An 18,791-nucleotide genomic window follows, 5' to 3' on the forward strand; every position below is an offset into this window, starting at 1 on the left:
TCGGCCCGGCCCTGCGTGGCCAGCCTGGACCCAGCCTGCCCTTCTCTTCTCTTGTGTCCCGCCACCCAGCGTGGGACCCTGTGGGTGTGGATGTCGTTTGAGCAGTGGGGGCCCAAGTGGGCCAGCGTCAGCACAGATGCCAAGGACACTGGTTGCTATGGGCTCAAGTTCAGAGGAGCCTTCCTGGGGCATAGAGTTGGTCAGAGAGTCACTCCCCCTTGCCAGCCTTAGCTCAACTGTGCAGAAAGCCTGCCTGGGAGCCTCTGGCTGGGGGCTCAGCCTGCTAAGTGTGTGGGAGGATTACTACTCAGACCTGCGGCTAAGGAGTAAAGTGTAGTGTTGGGAGAGTAAAGGGGGCTTAGTGCTACAGGGCTACACTGTCCCGTGGACAGGTCAGGCCCCAGAGGCCCAATGGCTGGAGGCAGCCTGTGAGGAAAGCGGCAAACCTCCTCTGCCACAGGCCTGGGAAGAGATTGGGCTCTACAGAGCAGGGAAGCCCTTCCTGTGGGGCCAGGCTGCTTTTGAGGGCTGCTTGGTCACACACACACTCAGCCAAGGCCAGGCCGGCGCCGTTAGCTAGTGACCCAGGCAGCTGCCAGGCACTGCTGGGCTAAGGCTGGCTCCACACAGCTCTGGGCCTGGGGCCCACCATCCGTTGTCTGTCTGTCATGTGTAGCCACAGCTGAACTGCCCTGCTGGACCATCTGGAGGCTGCCACGGACTCTGGGGAATGACATTCAATGTGTTCGAGAGAAGTTGGGGGGCGGGGCCAGGAGCTCAAAGCCAGCAAGAGAAGATCTTCTAGTCACCATTCTTGCCCTAGGTCTGTCCACCTAATATCAGGCGACACCTGGGTGCCCAGGAGTGTTCTGCTCCAGGAGCTGCCTGTCTGGCAGGAAAGCAGAGCCCACACCCAGATAGTGGCCACACAATGAACAGGGGCCGTGGGATCCCACAGAGGCATCTGGCTCAATCTAGAGGAAGATGTGTCTCCTTGGCAGTGACAAGAAACTGGATTTTAACATGAAGAAAAATGGGAAGGTTGGTCCAAGTGGGCACTAGTCCAAGGGGCACTGGCCCGTCACCACTAGTCTATCTCCATGCATACCAGACCTGGCCAGGGCTTTGCGGCACATAGTAGGTGCTCACTGAGCATGTGCTGAAACTGGTGAATGATTAGTCCATATATGGATGAGGAACTTGTGGCCAGGAAAGAGGCAGCTTGGTCCAGCTCACCATCCGAGGCTGGTGGCGGGGCACTTCGAAGTTTTCAGAGGCCACACTGGGTGGGAAAGGGTGACCACCCGGCACACAGCAGAGGCCGTAGGCTCAGAGCCACGTGCTAGCATTCCCAGTGAACTGCCAGAGACTTGCTGAAGCTCCCCCCCGCCAACAGCCCTGGGACTGGGCAAATTTTCCCAGCCCGTCTACTCCCTGCCTCCGGGGGATGGGACTGCCCTGTCCCTGGCCTTGTATCTCTCCACTGTGGGCGTCTTGCCAGCTGCCTCTGGACCTGCCAACCCTGCAATTCACCGGGCTGGGGCATGGGGGTGGGGTGACCCTTACTGCTGCCTGTTGATGAGGGCTGCTTCTGGCGGTTCACTGAAGCTGGCTGGGTGCTGGGGAGGATGGAAGGCTCTCAGGTGGCTCCAGGCAGCCACATGGGGTGGAGAGCAGAGCTGATCCCCAAGCGGGACCTGTGCTGCCACTTTGCGCCTTCTCAACCAGGGGCTGGCCAAGGGGCAATAGCTCCAGCCCCACCCGACTTAAAGATGGAGCACTCCTGGCCTGTCCTACAGTTTGTGATTCTCTCTGTCTGCAGCAGCCAGTTCCTGTTGCTCTCCTACGTATCCTTCACGGTCCATACCAGAAAGCCTTCCTTGGGAGAGCCCTTTAGCATCTGCAACACACACCTTCCTCCCCACTTCAGGCCAAGGCACTGGGCCGACATTGATAACTTGGCCTCTCCCACCAGGCTGCAAGCCCCTAGAGGGTCTCTGTCACCCCCACTTCAGGGCTCTGCTCCATTGAAGGAATAAGTGACTGCCTGGTGTCCTCAGCCCTCAGGAAGGACTCTGAGGAGATGGTGACTTGGGAGAGGGGTTGCTGAGCAGCAAGCCTGGGGTGGGGGTGGGGAGGAGCCAAAGAGAGAAAGCAAGCAGGGACCCAGAAAAGAGGAAGTGGAGCAGGGGTGTAGGGGGAGGGGCCGGCGGGAGAGGAAGTGAACAGGTTCTTCTAAGCTTGGGAACTCTGCCCTTGCAGGAAGTGTTCAGAGCTGTCACTTGGGCAGGCGCAGGGCCACAGGGAGCCCTTGGCCGAGCTCAGCCAATGGGATTCCACCTGCTTTTCTGGTACTTTTTGTTTCTGTCCCAGACTTTTCTTCCCATTCCACCCACCCCCACCCCCACCCCCACCCTGCAAGGCCTCCGGACAAGGAGACATTTACAGTCCATACCAAAAGACCCCTCTCTTGCCCTCTTCCACAAAAAAACCACCCAGCCACCTTGCCCTGGGCATTCAAGCCCCTTGACTAAGCTCCTGGAGGGACCCCAATCTCCATTTTTCAGAGGAAGAAACTGAGGAGGGGAGAAGTCCCCTTCTGTGCTGGAGTCAGTTCACTCAGTGAGGGGTGACTGGATGAATGAGGCTGACTGAAACATTCCAGAAAACGTACCCCCTTTTCACAGATGATGAATGGAGGCAGGACTGGTGAGGCGCCCAGGGCCGCGATCCAGGGTGGAAGCCTCTAGGTTCAGGGCCCCCGCAGTGGCAGCCCAGCCTCCCACCTCCCGCCGCCCCTCCCTGGATAAAGGGTTCCCCGGGATGTCCCCAGGGACTGGGTCCAAAGGCCTTTCCAAAGTCTGAATTCCTGGACCCAACCTCCCTCTTCGGCACTTATCTCTGGAGGCCCAGAGGGGACAGGCACCAGCCCTCTCTGTCACACAGCAACAGTCCTGAGGACTTCCTACATCTGCTCCACCCCCCCGACTCTCCTCCCTGCTTCCAGGATGGTCCTGGGCCCCTCTGAGCGTCTGGATTCCTGAGGACCTCTGCAAGGAATCCATCCTTGGACTCATTGGAGCCAGCCTCCAGGGCCAGCTTCAGGCTGCCCTCTCCAGGAAGCCTGCCATGACTTCTGCCCTCTTCTTCTATAATAGCAGTAGTTTTCCCACTTAGAGAGGGAAAGTGATCCGGCCAGGATCACCCAGCTGGGGTGCAGCCAGGAGCTGAACCTGAAGGACCTTTCCTCTGGACCAGCTCCTAGATTAGGCAGCTCCTGCATCCAACACACTGTCGCCGACCCACCAGGCATGTTTCCAGAGTTTACTGGGCGCTATTCTGAGCATGGGGAAAGCAACCTGAATAAGACAGGCAGGATTCTCAAGATAGACCTCAAACAAGAGAGAGCAAGAGAGCCAGTTCAATGGCGCCAGGGAGGAAAACAACAGGTTTCCTCAAGATGCTTCTGACCAGGCAATCAGGGAGGGCTCCTCTGAGAAGGTGACCACCAGCTGATCAGGGCCATAGTCCCTGGCTATGCCAGCAATCACCACGAAGCCTCCACCAGCTCAACCTGCCCAAGGCCTCCCCTGCGCCTGACAGAGTCATCTGGCCGAGGGGGATCCCTACCCTGGAGGAACTGGGAACTTCTGACACTTCTTGGGAGAGTTTTTAAAAATCCTTAAAAACTACCCTCTGTCTCCCACTCCCCAAGGTACCCGAAGAAACTGCCCAGCCTTCCTGGGGAGTTCCCAGACTTATTTGATTGAATTACTCAGAAAAAGAAAATAGGGTTGCCTGGACTTCCCCCTACACACACGCCAGCCAAGCCCTTTCTTCTCACCTGTGGGCCCCTCTGCTGGTAGGGCAAACTGTCCCCTCTTTCCAGATGTGAAACTGAGGCAAGTCAGAGAGACCCCAAGTGCCAAGAGGGAGCAGATCCTTTGGGGCCTGATGACCCTTCCAAGCAGCCTGGGGGGCGTGGGGCGGTTGGGGGCATCCTGCTCATCACCTGGGCCACAACAACTCGCCTGGAGTGGGTGGTGAGCCACCCATGGTCACCTAGAGGCCAAAGCAGCCCTGGGGACTCTGGGCTCCCATCATCCAGACGGGGCCTGAGAAGATAGGTGACAGGTCGGACGAAGTGGGGTGGGGATCAGCAGCAACTTCAAGTTCAGGTCAAGCAGGATTCCAGAGGCTCCTGGCCATGCTGGCCCTGACACCCGGGGTGTTGGAAAACACACCCAGAGAAAAGTTGCACAGACTGGAGGGCATGTCACACACTGTGCCCCAGGCTGTGGCTTCACTGTCCTGGGTCTCTCTCCCTGGGCTTTGAAAGGAGACAGGGGGACATCCAGGTAGCTGGCCGGACACAGTTAGCGAAGTGGGGTCTGAAGTTGAGGCCCTGGGGGGGCTCACTCCCTTCCTGGCTGGGTGGGCTTATCTCTGACCCTTTCCTGCTTGGCCCATGAGGCTTAGAAATACCCCTTGGAGGTGGAGAGTGGAGGTAGAGGAGGAACACCCCTCCTGGGGGGGACTGAGGAAGTGAAAGGGGGAAGGGAGTCGGTGGGAAGGTACAGGTGGGTGGGGCAGCAGCTGACTCAGAGGCCACTGGCTCAGCTGCCTGGGGGCTCAGCCTGCCCTTCCTGGCCTCCCCCTTCCACGAGGAGAAGGGAAGACAGACGCCCTGAAGGCCTACAGTGTGCTGGGCGCATGCTACAGAGAATGCTCACCACACCCCTGCTGGCTGAGTGGGAATCTCCCCATTTCTCAGATGAGCAAACCAAGGATAGTAAGGATGAGAGATTTGGCCCTGCAGTTAATAACACAGTTATTACCAGAATGTACCAGAACCTAGGCGTCCAGGGCCTGGCACAGGGCCAAGGTCTAGGAGAGCCTGGAAGGGGCCCACTGAGTCCTTCAGCCTTCATGTCAGCACTGTTCTCAGCCCTATGCTCCAGATGGAAAACTGAGGCTCAGAGTGGCCAGTGGGCCGTGGCTGCCCTCTCCACCCAGCCTGGCATGGGGAGCACACGGGGCTCCACATGGGGCACTTCTCAACTAGTATTCCTCGAGCCATGGGGCCTCTGGCCCATCCAAGTGGAAATTGGATCGGTCACAGCCACGTAGCCGCGTAACCAGGCCCTCCTCAGCTGCAAATCTCTGCCATCGATGGGCTGGCTGGGAACCTGAGCCGGCCCATGAGGATAGGGCATGGCTCCGCTGCCTGGGCTTCCTGATGTCTCCCCCATAGCTGGACCTGTGCCAGCTGCTGGGGACACAAGGGGAACCCACCCCCCCCCCACCCCAGCATGCACTCTCCCCTGGGAACACCGAGCCGAACAGTCCTGATTCGGTTCTGCTTCTGAGTGAGCCCAGAAAAGGCCCCAAACCCAGCCTCAGGTCAGGGAAGAGTCTCAGAGGCCCCATGGGCTTGGGCTTTGATGGATCAGGCAATGGGAAGGGGTTTCCCTTGGAACATTTGCTGCTGTTGGGGGGCACGGGCAGCCGCCCGGGCTCCTCGGCCCACCATGAGGGTTCCCTGATTGCTCTATTTCCCAGGTTTCCAGAGAATAATTTTGGCTGTATAATTAAGTCACCTGGACTCGCTGCTAGCCAGAGAGCACCAAGACTGGGGTGACCAGGGCCCAATTTTGGGACCCCCATACATTTGCCACAGGGCCTACCAAGTCTGCTCAGACATATAGCATTGGAGGTGACAATGATAAGGGGCATGCAGATATTGCTGAAGTTGTGACCCAGGATGCAGCTAGAGGGCGGGTCCAGGCCCAGGTAGGATTTAGCAGTGAGCCAGATGAACACAGGGTCAGGGCCTGTTTCTGTGCCCTCTTAGCAAAGCCAGAGTGAAGAGAGCCCCAGCACTGCCGGGACGCCCCAGGAATGGATGTAGCATCCTCAGTCTTTCCTTCTCCGAGTCACTTTCAGACTTTGTGTTAAGTAGAATTCAGCTCTGCCACTCACCCACTGGTTGTCCTTGGAAAGTGATTCAACATCTCTGAGCCTGCAAGGGTTCGCAAGACCCTGTGTGGACGGCACTGTCTAGAAAGGCCTTCCTGACCTTTCAGCAACTTGTCATAGACATACTGGAAGCTGGTCACCACCTGCCTACTTACCAAAAGAGGAAACCAAGGCCCAGAGATGTGCAGAGGCTGACCCAGTGTCACACAGCACACATGGCAAGCCAGAGTCCAGGCCTGGAGGGCTGGGAGTGGGCAGTTTGTTTGCTGCTAGGATGGCGAGGACAATGCTGAGTCTTCTGCTGGGAGGGCCAGGCTGGCCTGCCCAGGTTGGGTGCAGGATCCCGCTCCCCACTGTCAAGAGGAATGGTGGCTCTAAACGCAACCTGAGAGGCTTGTATGGCTCCCCTCCTCACGGCTGGCTCCCCCCAACCCCGGGGGTAGAAGCTGCACTCCTTGGCCTGGAATCTGGCCACACCCAATCCTACCTACTAGTACAGACTCATCCCTCATCCCTCCCCAAGTCTGATGGACTCACAGGTCCCACAAAGGGCCAGGCTCAGCTGGTGGTCGTGCCTGTGCACGACCACCAGCACTCTCTGTTCCACTACCTGCAACACTGTTCCCTGGTCACCTTGGATGCTGGACACCTGCATCATCTCCTTCAAGAAGCCCTCCCTGACCTCTGCCTTCTGCCGTCAGGTATTCAACTAAATATTCCCTGCCTGTGCTGGGCACCCGGCCCTGTGCTGGGTGCAGGGGACTCCATGCAGAACTAGTCTCACCCAGTTCTGTTCCTTTCAGAGGCTGGGAGCAGGGTTGGCCAGTTAGCTCAGTTGGTTAGAGCAAGGTGTTATAACACCAAGGTCAAGGGTTCATATCCCCTTGCCAGCCAGCCACCAAAACAAAACAAAACAGAGTCTGGGGATCTCCCTACCTGCCTCGGAGCTCACAGGGCCCCTGCTGCCCCCTCCCTGCAGACGGGGCCCTGGAGGGAAGAGCCCTGGCTTGTTCGTCTTGGTGGGTCCTGCACACAATAGATGGCCGGGATCGTAGAAGTGGATGGAAAGTTAGGAGTCTCCAGACCTATCATTTCCCCTACTGAGGAAACAGCCCAGCCAGTTGGTGGCCTCAGGCAAGTTGCTGACCCTCTTGGCACCAGTTTCCTTGCCTACCTCGCAGAGCTGTAGGGAGGAACAAGAGATTAAACATAAATGCTCAGGCTGGGCCTGCCCAGAGCAAGTATGGGATGGTCACACACTGGTGACTTTGGACCAGGCACTCATGGGCCCTGGAGCCACCTCTCCATTGGTTGGTCCCCTCCACCCTGGGCCAACGCGGGGTATTAAAGGAGAGAAGTATTGGGGAACAAGACTCTCCTACTTCCTGATTTCTCTCCAGAGAGTCAGGGCTCCCCCAAGTCAGAGGAACAGGTATCATGGCTCAGATAGATGTGTGGCCTGGGAGTCCGCTGACAGTATCTGCCCCAGGTCACCCAGCTTTGGGACTGAGTCACCCAGTTCTGCACCACCACTCAATGCCTGCACTCGGCATCCCGAAGGGGAAGGAAACCTCCTGTCTATCAGGAGGGGCCTCCTCATAAGCAGTGATCCCCACAGGAACACTCCATCTGTTGGATATTCAAGCTGTGGGGTTCTACGTGGGGGAGCCCCTTGTCAGGTGGAGAAAAGCTAGTGTCAGAGCAATTCTTAGGGTGTGTGGTGGATGCTGTGCCATGCCACCTGCATGCCCAGCTAGTATGGGCCTTGTTGCCCCAGCTGCCAGGGAGCTGGCAGCAGACAGCCCTTAGCTGCCAGGCCCTGAGCTGCAGAGGGCCACCTGGAGGGCAGCCACCTCCAACAGCTACTAGATGAAGGAATACAGAGCTCCAGACACCTCAGCCCAATGCCAGACACCTCTGAAGAGCATGCTAGCTCCAGAGCTCCCAAAGGGGTCTGCCGAGGGTGCCACCAAGCCTGCATCACAGCTCGACCTCTGTTGGCCCCGAGTTCACTTCTGAATATACATCCTGCTCACTAAACTCCACCTCTGAGACTGCTTCCTGGGGAGCTTGACTTGCAACACATGTGACTCCTCCCCCCCCCCAAATTAGCTCCTCTTATTGGTTGACATGCCTGTCACATACAGAGCAGAGTTAGGGAGGGCCAGTATGAGGAGGAGAGACAGGGGACTCCACCTTTTCCTTTATGTCCCTCTGGATTGTTTTTCCACAAGAGAATATTGTAGCATTGCGCAACAAGGAAAGGAGAAAATAAGGGTGGTGGGAATGAACAGAAGACTGGAACAAGTACTTTAAACGAGAGGGTGTCCAAATCGCCAGTACACATAAAAACATGCTCAACATATGAGTCATCTGGGAAATGCAAATTAAAGCCACACTGAGATACCACCTTACACCCACCGGAATGGATAGAATGAAAAAGACTGACAATACCAAGTGTTGGTGAGGATGTGGGGCAACTGGAACTTCCAAACACAGGTGGCAGGAGTGTCCTTTCCACAACCACTTTGGAAAACTGTTTATAATATTCTTAAAACATGACCCAGCAATTCCACTCCAAGGTATTTATCCAAGGACTGGCCTGTTAGCTTAGTTGGTTACTACATGCTGCTGATAACAGCAAGACCCAGGGTTCAATCCCTGAACCGGCCAGCTGCCAAAGAAAACAAAATAAAACAAGGTATTTATCCCAGAAAAATGAGTTTACACATCCAGAAAAGACACGTACAAGAATGTTCCAGGACTGGCCGGTTAGCTCAGTTGGTTAGAGCACAGAGTTATAACACCAAGGTCAAGGCTTCAGATCATCATACCAGGCAGCTGCCAAAAAAAGAGAAAAAAAAAAAAAAAAAAGATCAAATGTTCTTATATGTTCGTAATAGCTCCCTAACTCAAAACGGCCCAAATGCATATCAACAGTTCATACACTGCAATAAACCACCAATGCATGCAACACCATTACTCTCAGAACACAATGTTGAGCAAAAGAAGCCAGACACAAAAGAAAAATTCTGTACGATTCTATTTTCATAGTGTTTAAGGATAGGGGAATTAATTTATGCTAGCAGATGTGGGTGGTGAATACGTGTGTGTGTGTGTGTTTAGTCTGTGGCAATTCATGGAGCTGCACACCAATGATGTGTGCACTTTCCCAAGACGGTGGCTGGTTTGGGAGTGTGGCTCACCCCTGCCAGCCTCTTCACACTCCGCATACACTCACCTTCTCTAGTCCTTAGAGCACTGAACTCCTGCCTGCCACAGGGTCTTTGCACTTGCTGTTCTTGCTGTCTGTAATGGACCCCTGCACACACCCTTCTTGCCTCTTTAAATCCTGCTTATCCTTCAGGGCTTAGTGTTAACATCACCTCCTCCAGGAAGTCCTCCCTGATCCCCAGACCAGGTCAGGGCTCTTGTAGCTCCTATGCTTCTTTGTCATACTCTTTACAGCTGATAATTAGATGTATCTGGGTGATTACAGGTTTACTCTCTCCCTCACTGCTCCACGGACAGGAATCACATCTGTTTGGATCACTTCAGGATCCCCAGCTAATGGTATGTAGTTAGCACTCAATAAACTCAGCTCCTACTTGCAGATGGAAGGAAGGAAGGAAGGAAGTATAAACCCAATTCTATATCAGAAGGGATGCGGCAGCAGGAAAGGATGTGTTGTCTCTCTCGAGAGTGAGCATCCTGGCCCAGGAGGGTGTCCCAGGAGGGTGTGGGCACAGCCCTGGCAGGAATGGTATCCTGGGACTGCCAAAGCTGATGAGGAACAGGATTAGGGAGGAAAGGGCTGGGTCAGGTCAGGGCTCACACCTTCCAGCGGATGTTGGCGGGTGGGGAGAAAGGGAGGGTGGTGGGTGTCACGGGAAGTCCTCAGGTCTCTGGGCTGCAGCTGACTCACTCGGTTTCTGATAATACTAACGCGTCAGACTCCAGCTTGTTCTACAGAGGCCCCCAGGGGAAACAATGACTGTCTGATATCCTGAATATGTGAGGGGCTGACCCGGGGGATGTGGCCAACCCAGCCTGGGAGATTGGCACACAGCTTTCCAGTGGAAGGGCTTTTGGGCTGGGCCTTGAAGTCTGAATAGGAGTCCATCAAAGAGACAACGGAGAAAGGGCTTGACAGGAGGTATGTTGGGGGGACTGCAAGTATCTGATGTGGCTGGGCACTTTGAGGAGTATCTAAAAAGACCTGGGTGGGTAGGTCTGGGCTAACACCACTTCTGTTCTGGCCAACACCCAGTAGAGGACATGGAGGCCCCAAGTGAGAAAGAGCCCAACTGCATGAGGGAGGTGGGGGAGATGAGGTTTGGGGGAGCCCTCTTAGTACTGCCTGCCCCTCTCTCTGCCCTGATCCCTCCCAGGACACAGCTTGCAGAAAGGAGGGCAGTAGGGGCCTTGGGTTCTTACCCCTTTGGAGGAATGTACCAGGCCTTAAGTTTAGGTTCCATTGTACAGATGGGAAGACTGAGGTGGGCATAGACAGAGCATAAGCTCATATAGCTGGTCTAAACTTGGGCCTATAAGGGTAAGAGACAGGCCCTCCTGTGGGTTGGGCACCATACAGATACAAGTTTTCTTTTTTTTTTTTTTTTTTTTATCTTTTTCATGACCGGCACTCAGCCAGTGAGTGCACCGGCCAGTCCTATATAGGATCCGAACCCGCGGCGGGAGCGTTGCCGCGCTCCCAGCGTCGCACTCTCCCGAGTGCGCCACGGGCTCGGCCCCAGATACAAGTTTTCTGAGCCAGCCTTTGGGCCCAGTGCTGGGGGTACCATGATGTCTGCCAAAGAGCTTGGCAGAAACTGGGAACTAGAACTTTGAACTAGGCTCACCGGCTGACAGCTGCAGGACCTCTGTGTTTCCTTCCCCAAAGCTGGCTAGCTGCCCCTTCCTGCCCTTGTCCGCCTCAGCACTGACCCAGAGAAGGAAAGTTAGCTGCAGGGTTGCACCGCAAGAATACGGCATTGGAACTCAGCCAGGAGTGGGAAAAGTGCCTCAGCAGTCTAGACATTAGCTGGCACCCCGAACACCTGGGACAGGGGTGTTCTCAGAGGAGGACTGTACAGGGCTGGGCCTAGGCTCAGCAACTGGGACTTTGTTCTGCAAGGGCGATGGGGAGCCATAGAAAATTGTGAGCAGGAGAGAGGCAGGGCCAAGTCCGATGTTTCAGGAGATGGCTGTACATTGTAAAAGGGCCTTACAAGGCTCCCAAACAAATTCTGTAACCTTGGATTTCAGATTTCTCTGCCTCTGGACAAGTAGAAGTTTGTATTAGAAGCACTAGAGTTATAATATGATTGTAATAATAACCTTTGTGGTCTGTGATGCTCTTTCTCTTTTCTCATGCTCTATAATTTGATTTTGTCCCCCTGGCCACCCCAGGAGGTAGGCAGGGCAGCTATCATCACACCGTTTTATAGTTGTGGGTATCTGGGCCAGCAGTTGAAGTTGGGGACTTGCCTGGGGTGTGTGCAGCTCCCTCACCTTCGAGCAGGGCCTTGTTCACCTGGATGAGGTGAGGTGGTAAGCCTCCATCTGGGACTGACTGTCCCTTCATGGCCACATGCCCTTCAAGGGCCATCTGGAGCCAGGCCCTGTCCTGCTCTGTTCCTCTCATTTGCTCCAGGAGGCACAGGCCCTGACAATTTCTCAAATCGGAGGTGAGGCTCAGAGAGGTAAGGGGACATGGCCGAGGTCACATTTGGCTAGGGGAAGGTGAAAGACGGGGCTTATCTGCCATCTCTGTGACTCTGGGCAAGTCACGTTACTTGGAAGGGCCTCAGTTTTCTTATCTACAAAATGGGAGTGAAAACCTGCCGTGTGGGGCTGCTGGGAACATGGAGCCGGTGTGTGCAGAGGTCAGACAGCACTGCCTGGAGCTCCTGTGCTAGGAAATGTTAGCTGTTGTTACAGCTTTTCTTCCCAGGGAGGGACTGGGGGCCACTGGCCTCTTTGTGGGCTCCCAGGAAGGGGGCAGGCAGGGTATAGGGAGGAAGAGGAGGGTGTCCATGGATCAGTTGATGAGCTCAGGCCACACCCAGGGGCCTGAGCCTAGAGCTAAGGACAAAGGGCAAAAGATAGGGGTGGAGTCTGGCCTCTCCCTGTCATCCAGGGACCACTCTGGGATTATCTAGGCTAAACCGTAACAGCCACCCTTCCCCGAGGGTGCAGCAGGTGTTGTGCCAGCCATCCAGCTCACCGCTGAGTGAGCATGCCTCCCACCTGCCCCCAACCTCCCACTGAACCATTACCCAGGCCCTGGGGACAGGGAGCAGCTGTCACCAAAATGAAGGTACCTGCGATTAGGGAAGGCAGAGTCAGGATGCGGCCAGGTCTTGCTGACCCCCAGAAGAGAGAGGTGACTGTGTGGGTGGGGTGTCACAGTGCATTTGTAGGGGAGCTGACCAGAGCCCCACAGGCCCTGCCACAGCTCTCCATGCCGGGAATTTCTGGGAGGCTCATAAGAAATCACAGCCTGTCACAAACCACTGATGGGGACGGGGGACCCTCCTTGGGAATATCTAGGCCAGCACTCCGGGTGTTCAGAGCCCTCTAGTCTGGGTTCATGTGGCCCCACAGCAGAAGAGTAGAACCTTTGCACCATCCTGGGCCAGGACCTGCTGTCTCTGGGCCTCCGGGTGCCTGTCTGGATAACAGAACCAAATGCCCTCAGACCGGCCTAGGGCACCAGGTGGACAACCAGGTGAATAGCAGCTGAGCATAGAGGGGGACTTTCCCAGCTAGGAGTCCCCATCCTCCTGGGGTCCCAAGGCTGCAAGACTGAGACCCTAACTCCCAGGGTGTCTTGCTATGAGCTCATCAGAGGGTGCTGGCCCCATCTGGAAACCTATCGCCAGCCCCCCACCCCCAGGCGGTTGTCTCCCAGGCCCTCTCCACTGCCCAAGGTGAATGCTCAGACCCAAGCCCCAGACAGGCTTTCCAGCAAAGGTCGGGGCTCGGGCCCCGCCTCTGCCCGGGGTTTGGCGGGGTGTGAGGGGGTTGGATGGTTCTTATCAGGCGGTCCCAGGCCCGCGCGGCTGACATGGGCTGCGGAGAAGGCTCCGCTCGGGGCCTCCCGAGTCCCAGGGCCGCGTCGAGGTTCAGGGGCCAGGCGGCCCAGCCCCCAGCGCGTGTCCAACGCGGGCCGGGCAGAGCCGGAGCTCCCCGCGGGCCGGGCCGGCCCCCACCCCGCCCCTCGGGCCGACCCGGCCCACTTGGCCCAACTTCCTCTCCATAAAAGGCGAGGTTTGGGAGCGCCCGGGGAGGGGGCGTTGGGCCCACGGGCTGGCCCGCCCCCAGGAGTCCCCCTCCCCCTAGCAGACCCACTCCCCCTAGCAGACCATCGCCCGGGCGGGGGGGGGGGGGGCCCGGTGGGTGTAGGGGGGCGCAGTGCAGCACCCGGGATTTTGAAATACCTGCCTCGGCCCCACCCCGGGCCCCCAGACCACGACCCTGACCCCCACTCCCCACTCTAGATCGGCCCGGCAGCCCCTGCGGTCCCAGCGGGCCACGCACTCTCTGTCCCTGGCGACTTATCAGAATACCACGCGTGCCACGAGGGTCACACCGCAAGGCAGCTCCGGATTCCACTGCGAGTGGGGTGTATGTGTATTTTAACATCTCTAGGGATCGGGGTACTTACTCCTCCTATGCAAACTTAGGTTAGTACAAACTTAGGTTAGGCCCCTAGTACTGCCCCTTTAGGTCAAATGTGACCTTGGGCACACATTACTTTTGCTCACAGACTCAGTTTCCCCTCTGTTTAACGGGGAAGAATTTTTCATCTGCCGGGTTTGCACAACGGTTGTGCAAACAGCCAGAGGAGGACTAGGGAGAGGGCAGAGTGCTCCCTGCCTGGCGCGCCCCCCCCACCCCTCTCACAAGAGCCTGCGTCTGGGGTGAGGTGGACCGAATCCAAGCCCGCCCGGGCAGGGCTGCTGGGTGGGAGAGAGACAATGAATGCCAAGAGAAAAACACTGGGCGCTCAATAAATGCAACTCCGCCTCTCCCTCCCCACCCCCCTTGGGAGTGTGAGTCATCTCGGTACTGGCCTTGGGCTGGGAAACAGGGCCATTGGGTGTCATCTGGCCCCACCCGCCTGGCTCTGTGACCTTGGCAGGTCTCCGCCTCTCTCTGGGCCTCAGTTTCCCTCTCTGTACAATTCGCGGGGGCTGGGCCTTGCCCGCTGGGGGGCGGGGAGCGGTGCGGAGCAGGTTGGGGGAGGCCCTCGGGGGAGAGCGTCCCTTCCCAGCCCCCGGCCCCCGTCGCCCCCAGGCAGGGTGAGCCCTCCGCCGGCCACGTCCGCTGCCCACGAGTCCGCCATAAAAGGCAAACGGCGCAGGTCGCGCAGCCAAACTTAGTCATCCGGCCCGCGGGCCGCCGGCCGCGCTCTGCGGCAACTTCCCGTTTTCGGAGCGAGGCCAGGACGGGGGTCTGAGGTGTGGCCGGGGTTTTCGCAATGCCCGGCTGCCTCTCCGAAGGGGTGGCGGAGCGGCGGGACCACGTGGAGCGGGGTGCTCGGCTGGGGGGCAGCGTTCATGGCTTGGGGACCCGCCGCGGTGGCCCCCGCCCCGCCCTCTGGAATGAGCCCGCGGCTCTTTAACCCCTGAGCTGCCGGACCGCCTGGCGCCCGCGCGGGCTGGGGCGGGGGCCGGGCTCCCGGCGGGCGGGTGGTCCCTGGGCCCAGCAGGGAGTGACTTCAGGAAGAGGCCAGCGAGGGAGGCCGAAGTATCGGCTTGGAGAAATCTGGGCGAGGTCCCCTTGGGAGACAAACGCAATGCAGCGAGGTCCAGTCTGTAAAATGTAAAAACACCCAGAAGAAACCACCCAAATACCCGTCCTCCGCGGGAGCTTGGGGAGGAAAAACTAACATAGGGTGGAATACCGTGCAAAGGAAGGGGCAGCTAGAGTTCCACTCGGCAGCGGGCCTGAATCTCGCCGGCACCCGAGCACAAGAATTCATACTCCTGCTCCCATTTCCATGAAGTTCAACAACAAGCACACGAGTTCACGGTGGTGACCGTCAGATGGTGGGTATCTATAGGGGTGGGGGCAGGTGTCTCCTGGGAGGGTGCACGGGAGAAGCAAGGATAGAGAGGGGGAGGAGGAGCGTCCACGGATTCTGATTTCCTATATTTCTTTGAGAAAACCAAGCTGAATAAAATATGGCAAAGTAATTATTGCTCAAGCTGGGGGTGCGTCATAATCCCCTCTGTGCTTTTTTCGTATATTTGCAATATTTGCAGTATTTCACACTTTTCAAAAAGGGGAAGAAAAAGCACAAGGGCTCAGAGTTGGATATGGTGATCAGCCTCTTTGACCCTCAGTTTCTTCTGTGCCACGGGGCAATAATTACTTTCGGTCTGGTTTATCATGAACATTATATGCAATGAAGCATGCAAAGTGCTAAGTGTGAGCCCTGTGCACACAGTAGGTGCTCAACAAAGGGGTCTGGTGTGGGACTCCCCTTTGCCTCAGCCCTCCTGGGAGAAGGGAGGATCTGCTGGGGTTGGGGGGACCGTAGTGGGAAGGTCTATGGCCCACAGCTCCCTATGGCCAGCACCTGGCCTGGTTGGGAAGGGTTGTGTTTCTGACAAACGGGGCTGCCCCCCCCGCGCCCTGCCTGTGCTGTCTTGTCCTGTCCCATCCCCGGGGCTGAGGTCACTCTGGGTGAGGCTAGCATAGCCAGTAGGACACAGGCAGGCAGGTCACCTGGCCTCTGATTCCAGGCGGCCGGATCCTCAGGCAGCCTGTCTGGACGATGAGGACACACTGGGGTGGCAGGTGCCAGCCGGTTAGGCCTGGAGCCCTGCCCAGAGCACTGTTGGGGAGCACAGCCCAGAGAGCCCCAAAGGGCTGTGGGCAGCCAGAGCCAGCCAGGGAGGAAGGAAGGAGGGTGTGGGATTAGGACAGGGCATACGGGAAAGGAGAGGGAAGAGAAAGCAAAAGCAGAACAGTTTACTTTCCCCTGCTACTTCTGAGGACTGTGTGTGTTGGGCACTGCACCCAGTTTCTCCAAGGAAAGCCCCCCATGACTCTGACGGAATTAATGCCCCCAAACACAGCAAGGTTAAGCAACTTGGCCAAGGTGACCCAGCTGAGAAGGGCAAGGTCAGGAGGTGTCATGAGCCAGAAAGAGAGGGAAAGAGAGATGGATCGGCAGACACATGGTTTTAGGGACAAAAGAGCCGTTGGTAGGGGGCAGGAAGCAGCTGAAGTTTAGGGGAGGCCAAAGGAGCAGGAAGGAGGGGTGGCAGCCCAGAGAAGGGCCAGGATGCAGAGAAGCAAATGACAGCTGGCTGGGCCAGGGCAGGACTGGCAGAAAGGAGACTCCTCTCGGGGGCCCTCTAGTGGAGACCTTTTCTGCCGTCAACCCTGGCCAGGTGGACCTGTGGTGTCCCCACCTGATGCATTAGGGACTTGCTGGATTCTGCCCATGCCCAGCCCACCATGGGCACCCCCATCCATAAGCACCCCTTTCCCAACCCTCCCTCAGCCCCCACAGGCTTGGGGGCTGGAGGTCTCCCACACCCCAGGCCTGGCTGGACAAGAAGTGGCTGCAGGAAAGCATCAGACAAGAGGAGCATACTCAGCTGCCCCAGGGCGCTGCCATCACCCACCCACCAAACAGTCCAGCTGCAGCCTCCCATTGACCCTATTGCTCTACCCTTTTTACAGATGAGGAAATTGAGGCCTTGAGGGCTGACAGTACTTGACTAGGGTTGTACTAGCTGGGGTCAGTTTCGTCTGATTCAGTGCTCCACCCAAGCAGCTCGGTGGGCTGAGTCGTGCACATGCTCATTGGCACAGACAGCACGCATGCACATAATTGCACACCTGCACACCCTGTCACCCCTTCAGCCTGCCTTGTCACTCCTGTGGAACTGGACACCAAGTCTTCACATCTGGGTGGCTCTAGGTGGGTACAGATGAAGCTGAGAGTCAGCCCCACTCCTGTGCCTGCGGAACCCACCCTCCCATGGCTGGAAGACCTGGTAAAGCCCTGTCTTGCAGGCTGCACCCCCACTCTGGCCTTCACCCCTTCACTAGAGTCGGATTTCAGCACGTCCCAAGCATTCACAGGTCAAGGTGAACCTTGAAGGAAATAGCTTGTAATCCAAAAGGATGGCAAATGTTGCTAATTTCCATCAACAGGAACCTGGGGACTCCCTGTGGAGATGAACTGTAGAGGCGTTAAAGCGTGGACTACAACATTGTCTTTGTCAGTTCTGGCTGCACATGCTTAAAAATGCCAAGAAAATGCTGACTTTAGAGTACAAATGAAGACTCTGGTCATTTTACGTATGTGTGTAAACTAAGCCCCCAAGATGTGCCACTGAAATACAAATGCTCCTTGACTTACAATGGGGTTATGTCCCAATAAATTCATCATAAGGTTGAAAAGTTGTAAGTCAAACCATTGTATGTGGGGGGACTGTCTGTATAGAGTTTGTGGCTGGATCAACCTGTACCTGAGCTCTCCCTGCCACCAAAAGAAAAACAAACGGGGGTTCCCCCCAAAAGAAACTGAAGAAGCAAAGCAAGGGTTAGGCAATGGATAAAGCATGAGATCTATGCAAATAAGGTACAATTAAAAAATCAGTCCCTTCCCCCCTCTTCCTGCCTCCCAATCTTCAGCTTAGAATTCAGAGGGGTTCAGGAACTTCTATGGTAAAAGAAAGTCATCATTTATTTTTATTGACTTCTAACTGAAATATAACATTTCTTTCTATTTTGACATGACCACAAACCACAAGAGCATAAGCACTGCCTGTGACTTCTGTTATCCAGTAGAAATCACAGATATTTAGGACTGGCCAGTTAGCTCAATCAGAGCGTGGTGCTGATAATACTAACATCAATGATTTGGATCCACTTACCGTCCAGCCAAAAAGAAATCACGGATGTTTTCACATCACGCTACAGTAGTTGGAGATATACTGAAATACGAGTACAGTTTACCCTCATCATTATTTCACAGTAAGAAGTTATTAGAACACCTTCTTCTTACTTAATGAATTAATAAGGAAGTGATATATTGATTATTGAATCACATATTTGTTCTTTTAATTTTTTTTCTTTTGTTCTTTTAACTTTTGGTTTTGTTTTTTTGCGGCCAGCTGGTAAGGAGTCTTGCTTGACCTTGGTGTTATAACACCTCGCTCCAACCAACTCAGCTAACCGGCCAGACTTGTTTTAACTTTTTGACAGCTGGATGTCAATATAAGTCGTTTCATTTGCAATTCTATACATTTCATGCATTTAAAAGTATGATTCCAGGCTGGCTAGTTAGTTGGTTAGGGCCCATGTTATAACACCAAGGTCAAGGGTTCAGATCCCTGGACCGGCCAGCTGCCAAAAATTTTAAAAATAAGAGCATGATTCCAACCAAGTGTCCATGGACGGATGAATGGATAAATGAAATGTGGTATATACATACAATAGAATATTATTCACCCTTGAAAAAGAAAGGGGAAAAAAGGAAGGAAATTCTGACACATGCTACAACATAGATGAACCTTGAGGACATTATGCTAAGTGAAATAAACCAGACACAAAGGAACAAATACTGTATGACTCCACTTACATGCGGTACCCAGAACAGTAAAATTCACAAGACAGAAAATAGAATGGTGGTTACCAAGGGCTGGAGGGGTGGGGTGGGGTAGGGATTGTTTAATGGGTATGGAGTTTCAGATTTGCACATGAAAAAATTCTGGAGATCTGTTTCATGACGATGTGAATGTACATAACAATACTGAATAGTGCCCTTAAAAATGTTT

The sequence above is a fragment of the Cynocephalus volans genome, chromosome 3 (genome assembly GCF_027409185.1).
Source record: "Cynocephalus volans isolate mCynVol1 chromosome 3, mCynVol1.pri, whole genome shotgun sequence".
Lineage (NCBI taxonomy): Eukaryota > Metazoa > Chordata > Mammalia > Dermoptera > Cynocephalidae > Cynocephalus > Cynocephalus volans.